The following is a 20,311-nucleotide window of genomic DNA, read 5'->3' as shown; positions in this document are numbered from 1 at the left end:
TCCCCTGGTGGTGCTTGCTGTGCAGTCTAATAAAAACTCTTTTCAAAAACTGGGTGGGAGAGCATTGCAGAAGGAAAAGTTTTTAGTAAAACTAGCTTTATAGAGCCTACCATTTGTTGTTCAGTTGGGAAAATGCAAACTGTAGGAAAAGGAGTTATTTAACACACATCTTCATTTTTCTGAGATGTGAATAGGTAAAATAATGCAAAGGATAGAATTGAAATGCGAACTTAGGTAAGGGTTAATATTCTGTCGTAAAACAAACTTCCACAAATAGGCTAACGCAGAGAAAGAGGATTGAAGACCTCTGAGAAAGAGGATTGAAGACCTCTGCTTTAAATCTCTTCCCCCCTCTCTCAGCTTCTGTTTGGCCATTTAGTTATTTTCCTTTATCTTTTATTTTTCCTGGACAAGCCAGTCCCCACCCAGCAAACTTTGCATCTCTATAGGCTTTTACTCAAGCAGTGTCTTCTGCTTAGAACATCCCTTCTGAAGCTCAGTTGCCTGGTAAACCCTCCCCTTAGTGAAGTTTCTCCAATATGTCCCCTTCTCCCCACCCTACTCCTTATAGTGTTCCTGCCATCAATACATGTATCCATGGCCATGCATTTAATTTTGTCACTGTTATAATATTAAAGATTATGCACTCCCTCAGGGTAACTACAGGTATTAAAAATAGGGAAGATGAACTAAACATTATTGGGCATCTCTCCCAGTTCAGGTGCTGATCAGAGCTTATAACACAGTCCCCTGGAAATATTAAATACTAAATAAACATTTGTTGATGTAGTAAAATTCTGGCATCTCCAGTCCCTAAATCTACTTGCCTTTTTAATTTAAATTTTATTGTAAATCTCACCTCTCTAGGGAGTCTTTTAGCCTACCCTGTGTTATATTAGAGACAAACTGCTTTAGTAACCTGGTAGAGAAACATGTATTTCCCAATTCCTTAAAGGTAGTTTAGCTACCAGTTTATGACAGATTATAAATGTATATAATGTTAATGCTAGGTTTCAGATTGCAATAGTAGTGATTTTCTTGTTGTCAGTGCTGTTGAGCTTGTTAAAGAAAGACCTAATGTAATTATGTTTTAAAATTGAAGCTTACACTAATTCTGCCCATATATTAAAGGGTTTCTTTTATGTATCCAATACATGAAGTAGATTTTTAAGATTAGTTATGTGTGTATGAGAAAGATTAAGATTAAAATAGAGAGATGAGACATAGTTTGAACCAAAACATAATGAAATGTTGATTTTAATGAATTAGGAGATAAAAAATGAGTATTTTACCCTAAATTTTAAAGATCTGTTAACATGAAGTACAATAAAACATGAAGATTCATGTGAGATATATATTCTAAAGGGCAAGAATATTACCTGACTCAAGATCAATTTGCTTTATTTAGCTTTTTCAGCATTCAAGGACTAAGTTCATCAGCTAGGGAAAGAGGGTGAGACTAACTTCCTTATTCTTATTTTCCTCAAAAGTGAAAGAGATGAGTTTGGGAGGGAGCTCAAGCTTCATTCTATGTTTTATGGAGAAAGACAGAGATTGCTAGCAGGAGATGGATAGATGTTCAATACCTGTTATTCATTCTCTCCACCTTCCCTCTCTTTCATTCTTCAACCCATTTTCATCATCTCGCCAAACATCAATTGAACATCTGAATATGACTATTTCCTAATGGTTGGTAAACATAATTGGAAGCCAGATATACCTAGGTTTGAATACTAGCTCTACTCACATTAGAAATGTGTGAGTCACTTACTCTAATCTAGTTTCCATTTTCATGTTTATACTACAGAAATAAAACCATTTCCTTCCTTAGAAGGCTTTTTTGAGAAATAAGTAAGATACCTAATGCATGCAAATGCTCAGCATGGTACCCATCATAGATTAAATCTATAAACATTAGCTACTGTGATGATTATTATAATGATTACTATTACCCTAATTATGTGAATGTATTAGGAACAATATTAATAGTCCTTCCTTGCTCATTACTTCTATTATTTATTCAACAAATACCTGTTCAGTGCCTACTGGTGTCAAGCACAATTCTAGATCCTGGGGGTGAACAACATAGACCCAGACATTGCCTGTGAATTTAGGTGAGATGAATGGAGAGTAAATGAGAGTAAACAAATAACCATATAGTGTTAGGTATATATCTGTGCCCAATAAAAATGATGTCCTTTTATTTGTGTTGCTTACATTATATTGGCAGATCCAGATGGCTTAGAAACAGGGTGAATGGAGCTGAGATGGCAACAAGCATTTGATGATATTGCCAACGTAATGCCAATAGAGCTTGCTAATTACTTGGCTGCAGAGGTTGAAGGAGATGTATAGATTTATGTTGGATGGTGATGGCTGTTACGAGCAGATTTGAAGAATGGGGTAGAGATTGAGAACCCTATTTTAGACTTGTGAAGCCTGAAATGCCTACAGCATATCCAAGTGAAGCAGTTGAGCAGGTAGTAAGATGTATAAATCTAAAGTTAAGAGGGGAAGTCCACAATAGAGACCTAAATTTGAGATCTGTGACAAAAATGCTGTGAGATGGAATGAGATCACTTCATTGGAGAAGATGCCTGGGAGCTGAACCAACAGAGTTTTTCGAACTCTAAAATTGATGATCTAGTGAGATGCCTGAAGAGGTAGAAAGAAAACCAGGAGTTGAGGTGTTCCAGAGACCAAGTAAAAAAGTGTTTAAAAAAGCAAGGAAGATGAAATGAAGGTCTAGTGAGGCCTGAGAACTATTGAGTTTTGCAACATGGAGATGATCAATGGCTCTGAAAGATAATTTTAGGTGGAATGTTAAGGCCAAAAACCTCAATAGAGTAGGCTTAAGAAAGCATGGGAGGTGAGAAATTGATCATAGTGAATAGACAATTTAATAGGAGAATATACTAATAGAGATAAGAGAAATGGAACTGTCAGAGGTGTGAGGGCCTTAAAAAGGCAATTTGAGGATGTTTGTTTGTTTTCTACATCTACTTTCCAGTCTCCCATTACTCCCATTTTTCATCTTCTCACTCTTCTAACTTTTCCTCTTTTTATTTTGAGATGGAGTCTCACTCTGTTGCCCAGGCTGTAGTGCAGTGGTGCGATCTCAGCTCACTGAAACCTCCACCTCCGGGGTTCAAGCAATTCTCCTACCTCAGCCTCCCAAGTAGCTGAGATCACAGGAGTGCACCACGGTACTGGGCTAATTTTTGTATTTTTAGAAGAGATAGGGTTTCACCATGTTGGCCAGGCTGGTCTTGAACGCCTGACCTCTGGTGGTCCTCCCACCTTGGCCTCTCAAAGTGCTGGGATTACAGGTGTGAGCCACTACACCCAGCTTACTCTTCTAGTTTTTTCTATTCCTTTCATGCCTATTCTTCATCTTCCTCCTCCTCCAAACTTCCATCACTCTGGACTATATCAGACTAAGAATACAAACATGCGAAGACTCTGGCAAAGACTCAGGGTGTTTGTCTCAGTGAATTCTGAGGAATGCTAGCTTCCTGATACCAATTCAATGGAAAAGGGAAAGAATCTTGCTCAGTGGGTGTAACCAGAAGCGCTGCCTTTCTCTTGAAGAAAACATGTGCACAACCCTAGAAAGAGAGAAATTTTTATTGATTCATTCATCAAGTACTTTGTGAGTACCTACTCTGTCCTCATCGCAGCTAGGGGTTTTGAGTAATCCATAGTGAATAGTTTGTATCCTCATGGAGTTTACACTAACAGGCAAAGACAATAAACAAGTAAATGAATAAAGCAGGTTAGGGGGAGACTGTAGAAGTGCTATGTGCTGGGTCTTATTTTAGACAGCGTGGTTGGGAACACCTCTTTGAGGAGGGAATATTTAAATAAAGAGATGAATTAAATGAGGAACTGAACTCTGCGAAGAACTGGGAGAAATTATTCCAGATAGAAGGAAAAGCAATGTTCCAAGACCTTGATATAAGAATGTCTTGTTACTTTCAAAGAAAGTATCTCATTATGTGGAATAATTTAGTTGAAGTCATGCTTATGCCCCATTCTTTAAAAAGTTTCTTTGATCCCTTTTTAAAATGTGTTTTGAATCTTTGAAAGAAAATGCTAATTCCTGAGGTACTAATCTAACCTCATTTCCAGTGTTCAAGTCATCTTGCCATCATCCCTATCAGAGAACTTTTGTAAAGCCCCTGTAATAAACATGCAGGTGGCCATCTCACAGATTATTCCATCCATGGTTTCTATGTTTATCAAAAATTAAAATCATAGCCATGTGCAGTGGCTCACAGCTGTAATCCCAGCACTTTGGGAGGCTGAGGTGGGCAGAACACTTGAGGCCAGGAATTCGAGACCAGCCTGGCCAATATGGTGAAACCCCGTCCCTATTAAAAATACAAAAATTTGGCAGGTGTAATGGCATGAGCCTGTAGTCCCAGCTACTTGAGAGGCTGAGGTGGGAGAATCCCTTGAACCTGGGAGGCAGATGTTGCAGTGAGCCAAGATCATGTCACTGCACTCCACTCTGGAAGATAGAGCGAGGCTCCCTCTCAAAAAATTAAAAAAAAACATAAAAATCACAACCTAGAGTCAAATTTAGCCTATTTCTAGCTCTGGACACTTGCATTGGTGAAGGAACAAAGAATGCTAAGACTTCTTAAACTTGCACTTCTTCAGAGTTATCACTCATACCTTGAACCATCTGTCCCACATGACATCCCCCCTATGTCTTTAACTTCACCATTAACTTGGAGTCACATTCACTTCTCCCTTTCAAGTCCAGTGAGTTGCTGGATTATCCTATCTTCTTTTCTCTGATGCTTCCATAAGAATCAGAGAGTATTTTCTGGTGGTAAGTAACATAAACCAAATAATTTAAATATAAAGTAATGAACTGGAAATAAAAAGAGTGAAATAGCCGAAAGAATCAGATAGCTCCTGAAAGATTTATTAAGTCACGCACTTCCTGGTGACCTTGCATTTGGGATGAATAAATTCAAGCATTTCTTCAGTTCTTGTAATGACAGACTCAAAGGCAGATTCTAGGAGAGATCTGCTTAGGTCCACCAGATCCCTTGCCCATCTCTGGGTTGACGCTAGTGTAATATATGAAGACGCTGAGAACAGAAACTGAAAAGGAGTCTTCAGGGGTTCATATGGCTTCCATAGTGGAAAAATCAACATCTGTGTTTACTGCCCAGCAGCACTGTAGATTTCACCATGAAGAGAGAAGAATGCTATGAGATATGGAATGAATCCAGAAAGCCACGCATAACTGATACCCGTTTTAGACTTTTATTATTCCTCACTTGAGATATTGTGGGAGCATTTTCTACGATTGTCTATTTTCACTCTTCTTAACTTCCTTACCACCCGCTCTGTTTCTGGTTAACCACCCCATGGTGCATCCCAGTGACTGCATTTCTTGTGTAGACACCTTCAATTATCCCAGAATTAAAGTGTAGAGTACAGGACAATCACAAGCTAGATTTGCTCATACAAGGCCAGCCTCTGGTCCCCTGGTGGGCTATGTGTGATACAGGAAGAAAAAAATTGAAGAAAAATTAAACTATCAGAGTAATTTAGAATAAAATGTTTTATCACTTGGTGTCTATTCACTTTATTGTTTGAAAATATATTTTATGTAGTTGGGACAGATTTGGTTTAAATGTTTGGTTCAAATTTCTATATTGTTTTCTCCTTTCTGTTAGAAAAGAAGAAAAATTTCCATTAACAAAATGTAACATTGGTATTGCCATATATATGGAATAATCCCAATGGGGTACACTTTAGCCATTTCAATATCTATACTGTTAATCAAAATATTAGGATTTAAATACTTACTATCATGACATTAGGGAAAAAATTTTAGCTAGGACAAGTCTCTTCAGGATATTTTATTTGAAAACATTTATCTTTTAACCATATATTGCTGTTGCACTTTTTAAAAGCTCTATTTACATATTTATAATTTCAGTTGTATTTTCTGGTTTTCATCATTTACATTCTAATAACAATACTTGTATTATTTATTTGGCATTGACAATCCATTTTTTATTCTCAACAAATTAGTTCAGCAATTCTAAATTAAATTTTGCTTTTAAAATAGTTTTAAATTCTCAAGTACTTAGAAATATATTATTATTTAATGTTAAAGAGAAAAACTTGACTTTCATCAATATGAATGTCATCTTTTCTTTATCTTACTATTACTCATAATATGTTATTCTGAAAGTTCACTGATTTGGCTAAGGGTTATAGTGTCAGTTTCAGAATTAAAGAAACTGGGACAGAGAGATATGTATAATTTTATAACTAGTAATCTCTCCTCTTTGCACTGAGGGCAAAGTATTTGAGCCGGTATTTAAATTACGAACTTTCTTTAGGAAAATGAGCTATTTCCAGGTTTAAATAAAGTTTTTTTGACTTTCTGATAGTGGCGTCTATGAATTCTTTTCCCTAATCTTATACCTGTAACATTGTGATATTTTTCAGAACAGAAAAATTATGTACCAAATTTAGCCAATAGGCTAAATAGGCATTTTGGATAATAGCTATTGACTTTTATCCATGATAGAATTGTTTCCCTCTGTCCCAATAAGCTGACGAATGAATAATCCACTCGTTGAAAGGAGATATTCTCTCTGAGATGTCAAACTCATGTGAACCCTCCCTCACCCTTCCCCAGCCACTGCCTCCACCGCAACTGGGAGATTGTTTTGGTGTCATATAGGCTGAACTTCATTCCAAGACAGAGACAGGAGTGACAGACCTGGGACTCTAGCCCAGAAATGTGGATGCTCAGTCTGCTGTTCTAACCACTAGACCATGTACACCAAATCCCTGCATTGTCTAAGCCAATTCCAGGGCAGCTGCTTATTAACGAACAGATGTCACTTGATGGCACTGACATCCATCAGAGAAAATGATTCTGCTTGAATCAGTCCCTGGGCAGAGCAGAAGTCACCACTGTAAGCCTTGTCCTAGGATTCCTGCTTACTTCTTTATTAATAATAAATTCCCATGTTGCCTTAGCATTTCTCTGGCTTTAGTAAATGAATAAAATTTGACTATTTGTGTTTAAATAAAATGTCTTGTAAATCATGACAACCTTTTTATTTTATTATATTTCAGTTATTATGAAATAGGGTAAGCTTTGCCCAGCTGAATGAAATGGAAACTCATTATACCTCAAATGAGGTGATAAGAGATAGAATAGTGTCTTAATAACATAGACCACATGGCTTTTTGTATTTTAATATTCACTGTTCTATTCGTAATGGAGCCTTAACAAAGTGATTTTGTTTTCAATCAATCAAATATTTCCTCATCAGCACTCTAAGCAAAAATACTATGGCAGCTTCTCTTGTTTTTATTATTGCCAAAATAAGAAGCACCATCTCCAATAAGTGTAATTTGCATTAGGCACACGCTGTAAGCATTCACTTTGGAAGCTTGCTGGTTTATTATGGAGCCTGTGACACAGGGTCCTCATCAGTATGTTGTGACGATAGCCTCACTTTTCCTAGCCCTACTCTAGATTGACAGTCGACGTGCACGCCCACACATCCTTGTATGTGCCATTGCAGAGGGCCATTTTATAGTTAGGCTAGAGTCATTTGGTTGCCAAATAAGAGATTAATTCTTCCTAGCTTAAGGGAAACATTTAATTTATTTAAAAGGTGTTGGCCTGTGTCAGTGTTCAAGGCAGACTAGAACAAGTAAGCCTCGGAAAATGCAAAACACATCAGATCCTTTAGCAATGGGTCCTTAGGAATCTTCTTTCTAGGTTCCAGTCATTAAATGGCTCAACTCTAATGACTCCAAAAGTCAATTTGTCTCTTAAAAAAAAAAGAGTCCAAATTTCTGAGAAAATCTGTCCCAGTTAAAGTCTGAGACTCAGTCTTTCATGAGTTCATAGTGGCAGTTCTCAGAGAAAGGGGATCACTGTGTGCTGAGCAGTCAACCCAAGAGCTGCCTCCCACATTCCACCCCTTTAGGTTCTCAGCATTTACAAGCACCGCCTTTTCGCCTTTTCATAGAAAATACTGAGCACAGTGCCTGGTACTTTGCAAATGTGCAATTATGTTTCAACTGTTGTTTCAGTGATTGTAAATATAATTCCCATTGTTGAGATTCTTCATGCCTTCTGTGGACTGAATTCTTTCTCCTCCAATTTCATATGGAAATTCTTGTCCCAGTGTGGTGGTATTTGAAGGTGAGGCATTTGGGAGATGATTAGGTTTAGATGAGGTCGTGAAAGTGGGACTTCCCGATGACATTAATGCCCTAATAACAAGAAACAGCAGAGATCAGTTTTTCCACCATGCGAAGCCACACCAAGAAGGTGTGACCTGAAAACGAGGAAAAGAGTCCTCACAAGACCCTGAATCTGCCAGCACTTTGATCTGACACTCTCCAGCCTCCAGAACTATGAGAAATAAATGTTTGTTGTTTAAGCCCTTCAAGGTATGACATTTTGTTGTAGCAGCCCAAGCAGAGATGACCCCATTCAAATATATTTCTGTTAATATAATCTAAATATACTATACAACACTAACAATTTAGCTGCCATTTTCCAGTGGAAGGAAATACATAGTTATACCCAGAGACTGCATTCAGCGTTCGGAAGTGTTGTTGAGTAACTAGTAAGACTAGTCCTAGGGTAATGGCCAGCTTCTCTATGAAAGGATTTCACCTTGTCTTGATATTCATCATATAGTGGATAAATCTCCAATTTAATCACCTCTACTTTACTCATATAAAGGAAGAAAAGAATGAGAACAGACCAGAAAAAGTGTCTGCATACTTATGTGTGCATAAATATGCACACATACTATTTTTGTCTAAATGTATGTATGCATTTAGAAACTTTATAAACTGTTCATAAACCATAAAGTCAAACTTGTATTTAGCCTCCCTCACCTGACACAATCTATGTGTCCTTTGCTGTTAATATTCCAGCTGTTTCAATATTTTTGCCTGGAACTGCTTTCATTCAAAGCTTCCTAGACTGAAATCATCTTGTCTGTGGTCATCAAATGCATGGGGATGCATTTTTTTTTGGAATTTTTCATCTCTGAAGATGGAAACAAAAGACTATCAAAGCTTTGCCCCTAATTTCATTCTATACCACAGTGTATCCATTTTGTAGAAATACCATTTGTCCCCCTGTTAATAAAGGTTACTCTCTCCAGTCAACACTATGACTCTGATTATTTGCCCAGCTAATCCTGTAGTGCTAAGAGGAGCTGGGGTAGCCGGGTAACACTCTAATCTTCAATTCAAAGGTTCCATCATGGGACTCATATAAATTTTAAATGTCAAGACCACGTAAAAACACAGAAGGGATGTGGGATAGTGGGAAACGCTGTGAAAATTATATCGTTGAATGATCTGAAATGGGATAAAAGGGTAGCACATAGTGATGAAGGAAGCTAGAATCCCAGGTAAGATGATAAGTTAGCTTCATTTTATGAATACTCCTTGGGGAGAGAGCTTCTTTGTTTTCATCCCCTTATTATATAAACATGGTAGACAAGGTTTTGGGGCAATGGTTTGCTTATTTTGATAAATAGGAGACATTATTATTTTGATAAATAGGAGATAAATAGAGACATATTTTTGCCAATAATTAAGCAATTGTACCAGCCTGAGCTGAGTATTGATGATATAAACAAGATATAATAGTTCCCATAAGAAGCCTCAGGAGTCTTCTAGGGAGACAAACATTTTTGACACCTGTTAAAATATTAACAATAGAGGTATATATAGGTCAATGGTTCTCAAACTTTAATCTGCATCAGAATCACCTAAAGAACTTGCTTAACACGGTGAAACCCCGTCTCTACTAAAAAAAATACAAAAGACTAGCCGGGCGAGGTGGTGGGCACCTGTAGTCCCAGCTACTCGGGAGGCTGAGGCAGGAGAATGGCGTAAACCCAGGAGGCGGAGCTTGCAGTGAGCTGAGATCCGGCCACTGCACTCCAGCCCTGGCAAGAGAGCGAGACTCTGTCTCAAAAAAAAAAAAAAAAAAAAGAACTTGCTAAAAGATTCCTGGGTCTCATCTTTAGAATTTCTGATTCAGTTAGTTTGAGGCAGAGCCTAATAATTTGCTTTTCTAACTCATTCCTGGGTGTTGCTGAGGCTGATGTTCTGAGGACCACACTTTGAGAGCCACTGACATAGCAACCTGTGAAGTCATGACAGAAGCATGTTCTCTCCATCCAGGGGAGGATTGGGGAAGTAAATCCACTGTTAGGGCTCTTAATTACAAAAGGCAGCTCTTAGCCATTTAAGTATAATGAGAGTATATTAAGTGGGTATTGGGTGGTTCAGGGGGAAATTGTGGAGGTCAGTTTTCCAGAAACAATGCATGAAACCACGTACAAGTGGCCTGATGGCTAAAGGGCCACCAAGACTTGAGTAAGGCATACTTAGCACAGTTTCAGAGCTGCCAGGGACATAACTTTGCTGCAGTTGTGATTGTGCCAATATTGATGCCACTTCATAGGATGACTATCTTCCCTGAATACCAGATTGTTTTTCCCCACTCTTGGGTTCGATCTGGAGCCTTCTACTTCAAGTGGTTTAATTTTGAAGCAAATTGTCATATGGTGAAATTTGGTGGGTGGATTCCTATCACATAAATTAGATGTGAAGGAAGCTGGGGAAGTGATACTAAAAGAGTTAACTTATCCTTATACATAGCGAGATTATTCAAAAGGGACTGTGCATGCAGGAGACGTGTCCGTTGCAGGAGGTTTTACACATATTTGGATGCTTCCATTCAGAACAAAAAGGTAAGGGTGGTCTGTCAGATTAGGAGAAGATATGAGAAGAAGATTGAGTTACAAAGGAAATACTTGATGAAACCTGCATGATTCTATATGACCTGGCTTCGCTACAAAATCTCTTTCCAGCCTCATCTTGCCCTTCATTTCCTCCTGGTCCTTCAACTCCAGATGTGCAGGCCATCTTTCAAAGCATCATACATGCAGACACATGTCTTGTATACATGCCGCTCACCACATCTGGAGCTCTTATCCTCCTTTTTTTCTAGATTAATTCTCAGCTCAATTTTTACCTCCTCCTCCAGATGTTCCCTTACCTACCTCACTGCTATCATATAGTACTGTAGACTGCAAGGCTTAGAAAACAGAAATTTATTGACTCACATTCCTGAAGTCTGGAAGTCTGAGATCAAGATGTCTGCAGAATTGGTTCCTTCTGAGGACCAAGACGAGAGGATCTGCTCTGGGCCTCTTCTTAGCTTGTAGATGGCCTTCATCTCCCTGTGTTTCTTCACTTCTCTTCCCTCTGCTTGTCTGTGTTTGTGTCCAAATGTGCCCGTTTTTATAAGGATATCATGCATACCGGATTAGGGCCCAGCCTAATAATCTTATGTTAACTTACCTCTCCAAAGATGCTATCTCTAAATAAGATCACATTCGGAGATATTGGGGGTTAGGACTTCAATGTATCTTTATTTAGGAGTCACAATTCAACTCACAGCTATAGATTTTATAGCACCACACATTTCGACTTTCAGAATATACTACAGCTATAACTTTACTCTTATTTATGCAGTAATGTCTATCTGCGTAAATAAATATGGAAGTATATCTTCCTCTGTTAAATCACTTTCTAAGAAGGCAAGGTCAGCATCTTAGAGGTGCCAGTGTATGTGTTTTAGGCAAACAAAAGGAAAACCATCCTGCATACCTGCCTAAGTTGTTTGGTCTTTGTCATGTGGGCCATGAGGCATACAGGCGTGACTTGATGAGAACTCCAGTTTAGAAAATGAGAACACCACCTCCTCCCTAAACATCAGCACCAAGTAAATGCCAAGTGCATCACATGCTGTTGGGTGAGGGTTATGTGCAGTCAAGAAAGCTTCACAGTTTAAAGCGTTTTCTCTACAGCTTCCCCTAGGAAAATAATACATCGGCAGTGAAATGAAAACAGCATGCAGTCTCCCAGTGCATTTATTCTCTGGCTGCAGAAGTAGGTTTAGAACATAATCTCACTAGAAATATGTGTGTCTGTCAGTGCTTATGTGGGAAAAGGACTTCCATGCTGGTATTTGGAATTGTCAGTGTGTTCTATTTCCATGTATATTGTTTTAGCACATGATTTTCAAAATAATACAGTGTCAGTAAGACATGAGCTGTTAAACACCCAAAGGATTTGCCAAAAGACTATGTGAGATACCCTCTGGGGTTTTATATGATAAATTTCTTTTTAAGTAACAAAATTGAGAGCTAAATCTGGGAGGCAGGGAATTAGAAAGTGATGTGGTAAACACTTAAAATTGTTAAATAAAATAGCTGGATCCACATTCCTCTAGGTTTTATATGATTGCAACAGTTCTAAAGATAAGGAAGTGAACTGGATGATTTTCTAGCCATGTATCTATGACATTGTGGCCTTAAATCTGACATTAGCAATCCTAATCATTGCCCATTTTCAAGAGCTGGACTCATCTACTTCTTTTTGCTAGAAGCTTCCCAAACAGTGTTCATATCTTTTAGAGCTCACCAACCCCAGGACATCCATGAAAGACCATATGTAATCTTCCACCAAACACACACACACACACACAAACATATATAATTATATATAAACATTACATATTTGTCCTAAAAATTACATCTGTGTACATTATGTCAGTGGCTATAAACTCAAATTCTGATGTCGAATTTTGGAAAAGAACAATTTTTGAGTATTTGTTGGCAAGATAAAAAACTTTGGAGTTCTACTTGAAAACTGATACTTCCTTTGAAGGATGACATCCAGTGGTACCATGAAACTGAACTTTTTAAAATTGATGAATGATGTAAGTAGTGAACTATGGATGTTTAATAGACATATATTGAGTCTCTAATGGATATAGATACTATGCTCTATGTCAGTCCCACTGTTAAGAATATTATTTACCAGAGGAGGATACATATATACATATCTATGCTATTATAATAATAATAACAGATACATATAATTCATTATATGTATGTGTATGTGTATATACAGATATACATCTATATATTACTGTTTATGTGTATTTAACTTCAGAAGAATCTTATAGGGTAAGTACTATTAATTTCTCCATCATGCAGATAAGGACACTGAGGTAATAGGGACTTGTCCAAGGTCACCAAGCTGGAAAGCAACAGAGCCAGTATTTAAACACTGGCAGATAATTTGACTTCATAATTCATGTTTTAATCACAATGCCCCTCTAAGGCATGACTAAACTCCTTGAGAATGAAGTTAACTACATTCAAATTCATCACCAAGTTCTCTCGTCTTTACTACTTACAATCCTTAATTTCACCACTTCTCTCCATTTCTGCTGCCACTCCCCTTGTCCAGACCATTGTAATGTCTTACAGGGACAACAGCAAAAGCTTACCAACTGCTCTCCCCACCTCTCTCTGACTCCACCCCATCCTCCTTTTGATGGCCCTAACAGTCTTATAAAATGCATTTCATATGTTACATTTTTCTAAAGTTGTCCAGTGGTTTGTCATTTATCACTGGATGAGGAGCAAGATCCTGAATATTTCTTCAAGGTTTTAAGTAAATTGGCCCTGCTTGGATCAACATTGCTTCTTAGAAGGCCACTCTCCACATTGCCTATTTTGGGTCCCACACATACTGTTCTTTGCTGTTCCTCAAATACATGCTGATGTTCTAGACTCATGGTTCAAACCCATCCTATTCCTTCTGCCTAAAATATTCTCCTAGGTGTCCCCAGCCCCACCCTGCATTCATTTATTCAGTTAACTCCTGGACCTCAGAGCTTGGCTCAGATTTCACTGCTTCATAGAAGCCTAACCTCCTCCATCAGAGTGAGATAGTTTCTTCTTTAATAGCTTATTTTAACGGCTTATACTTTTCTGTGTGGTCTTTATCCCAATTGCCATTAAGACATTATTTATTTTGCTTTTGATTATCTCTCTCCTCTAAATTGCAAGCTTATTAGAGTAGGAATTTTATTTCCTTTTTTTTCCCACATAAAATCATGCATGATTAAATTACTGAATTTCTATTGAATGCCCAGAGTAATAGAAATATTTCTTTTGAAGCAGAAAGTGAGGCCACATTGAGAAGGTGGTATTTAATCTCTATTTTGAAGAGTGGCTAGTTACTAAATAAGACTAGGGGTGGGAGTATGGACAACATCTTTCCAGGTAGCAGAAATCACTTAAAAAACTTAGTGATGGAAAAAAAAACAATGTTTGTAGCTGGTGAAGAGTGTGGATTCATTTGAATACAGATTAGAAGATGGGGAGTTTCAGAAGATAATTTTGAATAATTATGCTCAGATAAAACTGGAGAGCCAGGAGTCATATTTTTATTCTGTAAAGAAATATAAACCACTAAAAACATATTAAAGATAAGAGTCACATCATAGTGATTTAGAATTATTTGACAGTGACACATTTAAAATATAATTTTTTTTTAGAATCTACATGTTAGGTTTCAATCCCACTCTCATCTTTAATTGCTGTTTGTCCTTGTACATTTTATTTAAGCACTGTATTATTTAGGGCCGTCCTTTTTATAACAAACAAATCCTGAAGTTTCAGTGGCTCACTACAATAAAAGTTTATTTCCAGTTGGTGTCCAATATGGGAGGCCTTGGTCAGTAGTCCTTGGTCTTTATTCCCTGTATCTTGTTCTACAATCACCCTAAAGCTTCAGAGTCCACTGTGTTTGACTGGCAAATAGGAGAGGAGGTAGGGAAGCTACCTGCTTCACAAAAACTCCAATTTCATCTTCTAGGGTGAAAACTAGTCATGTGGCTTTGCCTAGAGGCAAAGGGTGCTGATATAATTTTTGGCTGGGTAGCTGACTTCCAGGGCAACTTTACTCAATGGAAAGAGAAGTTTGAATTTCTGGTAGGTAGTCAGCCAATTTTGTGACGTACTCTAAGCTTTAATTTATTTTTCAGTAAAATGAGAATGACAATAGCAGTTAATATATGGACTGATTATGATGAATAATGGTGTGATACATTAAATATCCCAGCACAATGTCAAGAACATAAGAGATCCCTCCTTTGGATTAAGGAGCGAGATCAGGCCCAAACTCCATTGAGGGTAATAGAAAAGGAGATGAATGGAGAAAAACCAAGAAAAGTATGTGTTATACTTGGTTCTAAATTGATGTTTTCAGTTTTGCTTTTGGAACATGTATTTAAACTCTTGAAGACTTGAATGGAAATGATAACTTTCCTATATTCAGCTAGAGACAGCTCTCTGCAACGCAGCCAGCAGCTGCTCCCAGCAGTCCTGTTCTGTGCAAATACCATACTCTCCATCCATCAACTGAGCACTGTCAAGTTTTCAAAGTTTGCCTTGATTTTATGATCTTTAACAATTTTACATTGAGTTATTTATTCATGTTTTAAGGTTGGCTGACTCCATTGTCATGTCTCCATGAAACAAAGAAAAAATATCAGACTTTGTTTAGAATGTGGAAGAGATTATTGTGTCACTTCTTCATCTGGTACCTAAAACAGAGTATAGGGCATGTATGAAAACTATGTAATGATGAATAACAATGGAATCAACTTGAAAATTTGCTTTTTGTTTTGTCTTTTTTGAGACAAAGTGTCACTCTACTTCCCAGGCTTGAGTGCAGTGGTGTGATCTCAGCTCACTGCAACCTCTGCCTCCAGAGTTCAAGCGATTCTTCTGCCTCAGCTTCCTAGGTAGCTGGGACTACAGGCACACGCCATTACCCCCAGCTAATTTTTGTAGTTTTAGTAGAGACATGGTTTCACCATGTTGGCCAGGCTGATCTTGAACTCCTGAACTCAACTGATCTGCCTGCCTCAGCCTCCCAAAGTGCTGTGATTATAGGTGTGAACCACGGCACCCATCCAAAATTTTGCATTTTATCAATAAGCATCATCAAAAGTAAGACAAAAATTCTGCTAGAGGAGTCAGTACAAACCCACCAAATCTGAGGTGATATCTTCATTGTTGGCTAATCTTTATCTATCTGCGTGTGGGTGGGTATATAAATGTTAAAGAGCTCAAACCACTCGCATCATGACATACAATAGTTTCATGTGATTTCTAACTTTGACTACTTTGTCCAGATCAAAATAATACTGTGTGATATAGAACTGTAAAGAGAGCTACACTTACATTTGTAGAACAGGCCAAGGAAGCATGCTCATGCCTATAAGGCAGAGGTGGGAGGATCACTTGAGCCCTGGATTTCAGAACCAGTCTGGGCAACATAAAGAGACCTCATCTCTACAAAAAGTAAAAAAAATTAGCTGGGTGTGGTGGTGCCAAGGTGGGAGGATTGATTGAGCCTGCCAGGAGGTCGATGCTGCAGTGACCTGTGGTGATTGCGCCACTTCACTCTGGTCTAGGTGACAGAGCAAGACCCTGTCTTGAAAAAAAAAAAAAAAAAAAAAGCAAATAAATCCCAAGATGTGACACTTTATATTATGATTTTGCAAACTCATCCTTTCATTTTTATTCTTTCAAAGCAGAAAATATATGCAATTGACCTGCTACATTTATCTGTAAAAACTGAATAATCTGATCCTCTTTTAAAGAGTTGGCATATATTAAGTAATTTTTAATATTGCCTAGAAAGGTAAGCTAAGTAGATGAATTTTACCCTTCCAAGCACCCATACTGGAAACTTTGTTGTGGCTTTTTCATTCATGTCTCTTCCTTGTCTCTTAGAAGTCTTGTTGGCCATGGCTTTGAGTTAATTACATCTTGGTTACATTCCATTCTTCCATCCTCTTAGTTTCTATCTTGACTTAGGTCACACCTGAACTGTTATTATAGCCAGAAAACTCATCCACCTTCTATTTTATACCTGTGACTTCACGAATTAGCTTTATTCATGTCACACAAAGTCCTAGGAGTCACCGTTACCTGTAAAAGAATATAAGTTAACCTTCATGTGAAGGAGAATTGAAGAACCACAAGATACAAGTAGTATAATCAGTGCCATTCGGTACAAGCTAAGTTCCAGCCAGAGTGAGCTTGTCACTCTTTTCACATGGACTCCAATTTTTTCTGAATCCTTCTCTTTGCTCATTGTGTTCCCATTCTCTATCACTTTTACAGAATTCTGATCCTAACTCTGCATTTTTTTTTAAACCAAAGTATTGAGCAAGTGATTTAAACTCTGGAGCCTCAGTCTTCTAATTATTAAAATAGGCTCCAAAATGCAGAGTCTTTATGACTCTTAGAGGTTGAAATATCAAAGTGAAAATAACATCTTTTTGCTCCATGCAACCATGGCACTTATTCTGTTTGTCTAGAATGACAGGCACCACTTTATACTTATTTTGAGCACTGGTGTTATTTCTACTACCTGAACATGAGCTCTTCAAGGAATCAGTAATTATGTTGAAGTCATCTTGTATCTCTTTTGCTGCTGTGCTTAATGATGAAAGAGCAGTGTTTGATTCATCCAGGTAACCAGTTGATATCTTGTAGTTATTAGCTACAATAAACTTAAGAAGAGAAGGAAGGAAATAAGGAGGGAGGAAGGGAGGAAGGAAGGGAAGGAGGGAGGAAAGGAAGCAAGGCGGGCGACGGAGTGAGACTTGGAGGAGACAGGGAAGTTAGACTGGAAGGGAGAAAAGAAGGATATAGAAAGAAGGGAACAAAATGCAGGGAGTGAGGGAGGAAGGAAGGAAGGAGGAAGGAAGGAAAGGAGGACATAATTTTTATTTTGTTTTAAATATCGAGAATTATGACATATAATTTGTTTTTAATGCTACAACTGATTAAACCTCTTTATGTGCTTAGGACGAAGAGTTACACTTTCTTATCATTACTTATAACTTGCTATTTCTTAATTAAGACCTCAAGTCTGATTAAATCCTATCACAAGTAAAAATACTTTTATAATAAATTTGTAAAATGTCAGTAGTAATGTTCTCTGCTTTCCAGAAATAACTCCTCTTATATTTTGTTCAAAATACCCAGTCCTATGTTAGATGTTTGGAAAGCTTGTTTTCTTGCTTATTTTTCTTCTTGCTTTTGCTCAGATTTGTTGATTAATTGACTTTTGTATCAGCAGATGACTCTTTAATGAATTCAAAATGTTGGGTAAGCACATCTATTGGCCAATATGAAAGCAAGACTCCTTAAAGAATCATTTCTCCATGTTTTATTAAAGCCAAGGTCTTATCATGGCTTCAGAAAGTCTAGACAAAACATCTAAGAATATATACACATTAATTAAATTACTCTGAAGGCAACATCTCCAATATATTAGGCAGAAAACATGAGATAAAAATTGACTTAGAATTTTTTTTTAGGTCTTCTTCATTGCCTTGTTTCTGCCACTCTCTTCCTGACTTATATTTCATTATTCATTTTACATTGTATAATCAGATTTTTTTTTCCACTCTGTATTATAAATGACCCAATGAGCTTGCTCTTCTATTAAACACTTGGCATCCGTGTAGATCCCTATCAATACTGTGTGATTAGCAGAGCTCACTGCTTAGCTTCTTGCACACCTCATCTCAGCTCTATTTTCTGTCTTCTAGGCTGTTTGGTTTGTATAGGTTTATAAGCTGGATGTGATGGTTAGGTTCAAGAGTTGACCCATAAAGCAGAAATTGAACATCATCAAAATTAATCTTGAAAATTGTAGGAAAGGCAAAGTTGCAGATGGAGGTCCCTGTCAACTGGCCTAACACTGTTGGGTTTTCTCCCCAATATTGAAGTAGATCTACTTATTCAGTAGTGATAAACCAGATAAATGTGTTGAGTTTATATGTCAATTATGTCCTATGGAAAAAAAAAAAAGTTAAGCTGGACACGATGGCTCATGCCTGTAATCCCAGCACGTTGGGAGGCCACGGTGGGTGGATCACTTGAGGTCAGGAGTTTGAGACCAGTCTGGCCAACATGGTGAAACCCCATCTCTACTAAAAATACGAAAATACAAAAAAATAAAATAAAATAAAATACAAGGTGGGTGTGGTGGCCTGTGCCTCTAATCCCAGTTACTTGGGAGGCCGAGGCAGAAGAATTGCTTGAGCCCGGGAGGTGGAAGTTGCAGTGAGCAGAGATTGCACCACTGCACTCTAGCCTGAGTGACAGAGCAAGACTCTGTTAAAAAAAAAAAAAAAAAAAAAAAAAAAAAAAATGTTATCTTGGTACTCTAGAAACACAGTACAGTGCAAACTTCACTATGAGCAGAGATCCTTGATATCTAAAATCTCTGTAGGTATTGTCAGGTCCCTGTCTCCTTGACTCCCTAACTCCCAACTGCACTGACTCAAAACACCACAGGGCATGAGCAAGTGGAAGCATCTAAAATATTTAATTTTTCCCCTCCCAGTCATTTCTGTTTGTTTCCAAAAATAAACCTTTAATATATGCAAGTGACTCTACTACTGCATATCTGTAAAGGAAAACAACATCCAGGATTTCTCTCGATAGTCACAACTTGCTTTGGTGTTGATTTTTTTTTCAATGTTTTCTCATTTAGATTATAGACATCAACCACTGGTTTGCTTTTCTACTCTATATTTTAGATTCAAAATAGTCACATATACAGCAGAAGGAGCCGCATATGCGTTCCTTAAATAGGTGGTTGATTTGATCCACCTACTGGCTTATACTGGAGTGACTTGTTTGAACTAACAGGAGTCGGTTGACCTCTCCTACCCTGTAGACACCTAGTAACTTGCCTCCTACCTGATTCATTCAGCTTGTTGATGTGGGAGTTGTAATATATATAGCATTGAGTAAGAAGCTCAATGCTTGTCTTAAACTTTGTACATGCCACTGTGTCATACTTAAGGGAGAGCAATCTGGCCAGGAATTAAGTGCATTTGATATAGGAATAATAATACCTGCAGTATTAGACTGGCTGCTTAAGAGTACAGACTAGGGTGGTGCTCAGAATGACCTACTTTTTAATATCCCCGGCAACTGCAGCAGTCACCTTTAATGGGTGTCATTGACTCATCACAGCTTCTAATTTGAAGAGCTGGGTTCGAATCTAGTGTGTTTTAACCTCAAAATTCATACTATTTTTTGAATAGACCCCAAGTTAAGGAAGAATTTACCAGATACGCTTTTTAGCAAAGAAGCACTTTAGCAGATAATTGACAAACTTACATCTTTCCTCTCTCTTAAGTCCCAAAATCTTGTCTCTATGACGATTATAAAGACCTCTGTAAATTAAATGCAGCAAAGAAATGTTCCATCTGACCGGTAAGTTGCTGCTAACACCTACTGTTGTATTCCTTTTGTTCCTACTTTTTATTTCTAGTGAGCTCTTCTATCATAGTTTGCAGTCCTTGAGT

General features: G+C 37.7%; 1 protein-coding gene across 2 annotated transcripts in view; it reads left to right on the top strand.

Annotated features, from left to right (window-relative positions):
- GRM7 (glutamate metabotropic receptor 7) overlaps positions 1–20,311 on the top strand; it is an 880,316-nt gene that overhangs the window by 285,015 nt on the left and 574,990 nt on the right. The window lies entirely within an intron of this gene.

Source organism: Piliocolobus tephrosceles, chromosome 2 (genome assembly GCF_002776525.5).
Source record: "Piliocolobus tephrosceles isolate RC106 chromosome 2, ASM277652v3, whole genome shotgun sequence".
Classification (NCBI taxonomy): Eukaryota; Metazoa; Chordata; class Mammalia; order Primates; family Cercopithecidae; genus Piliocolobus; species Piliocolobus tephrosceles.
This window is presented reverse-complemented; position numbering and strand designations above follow the sequence as displayed.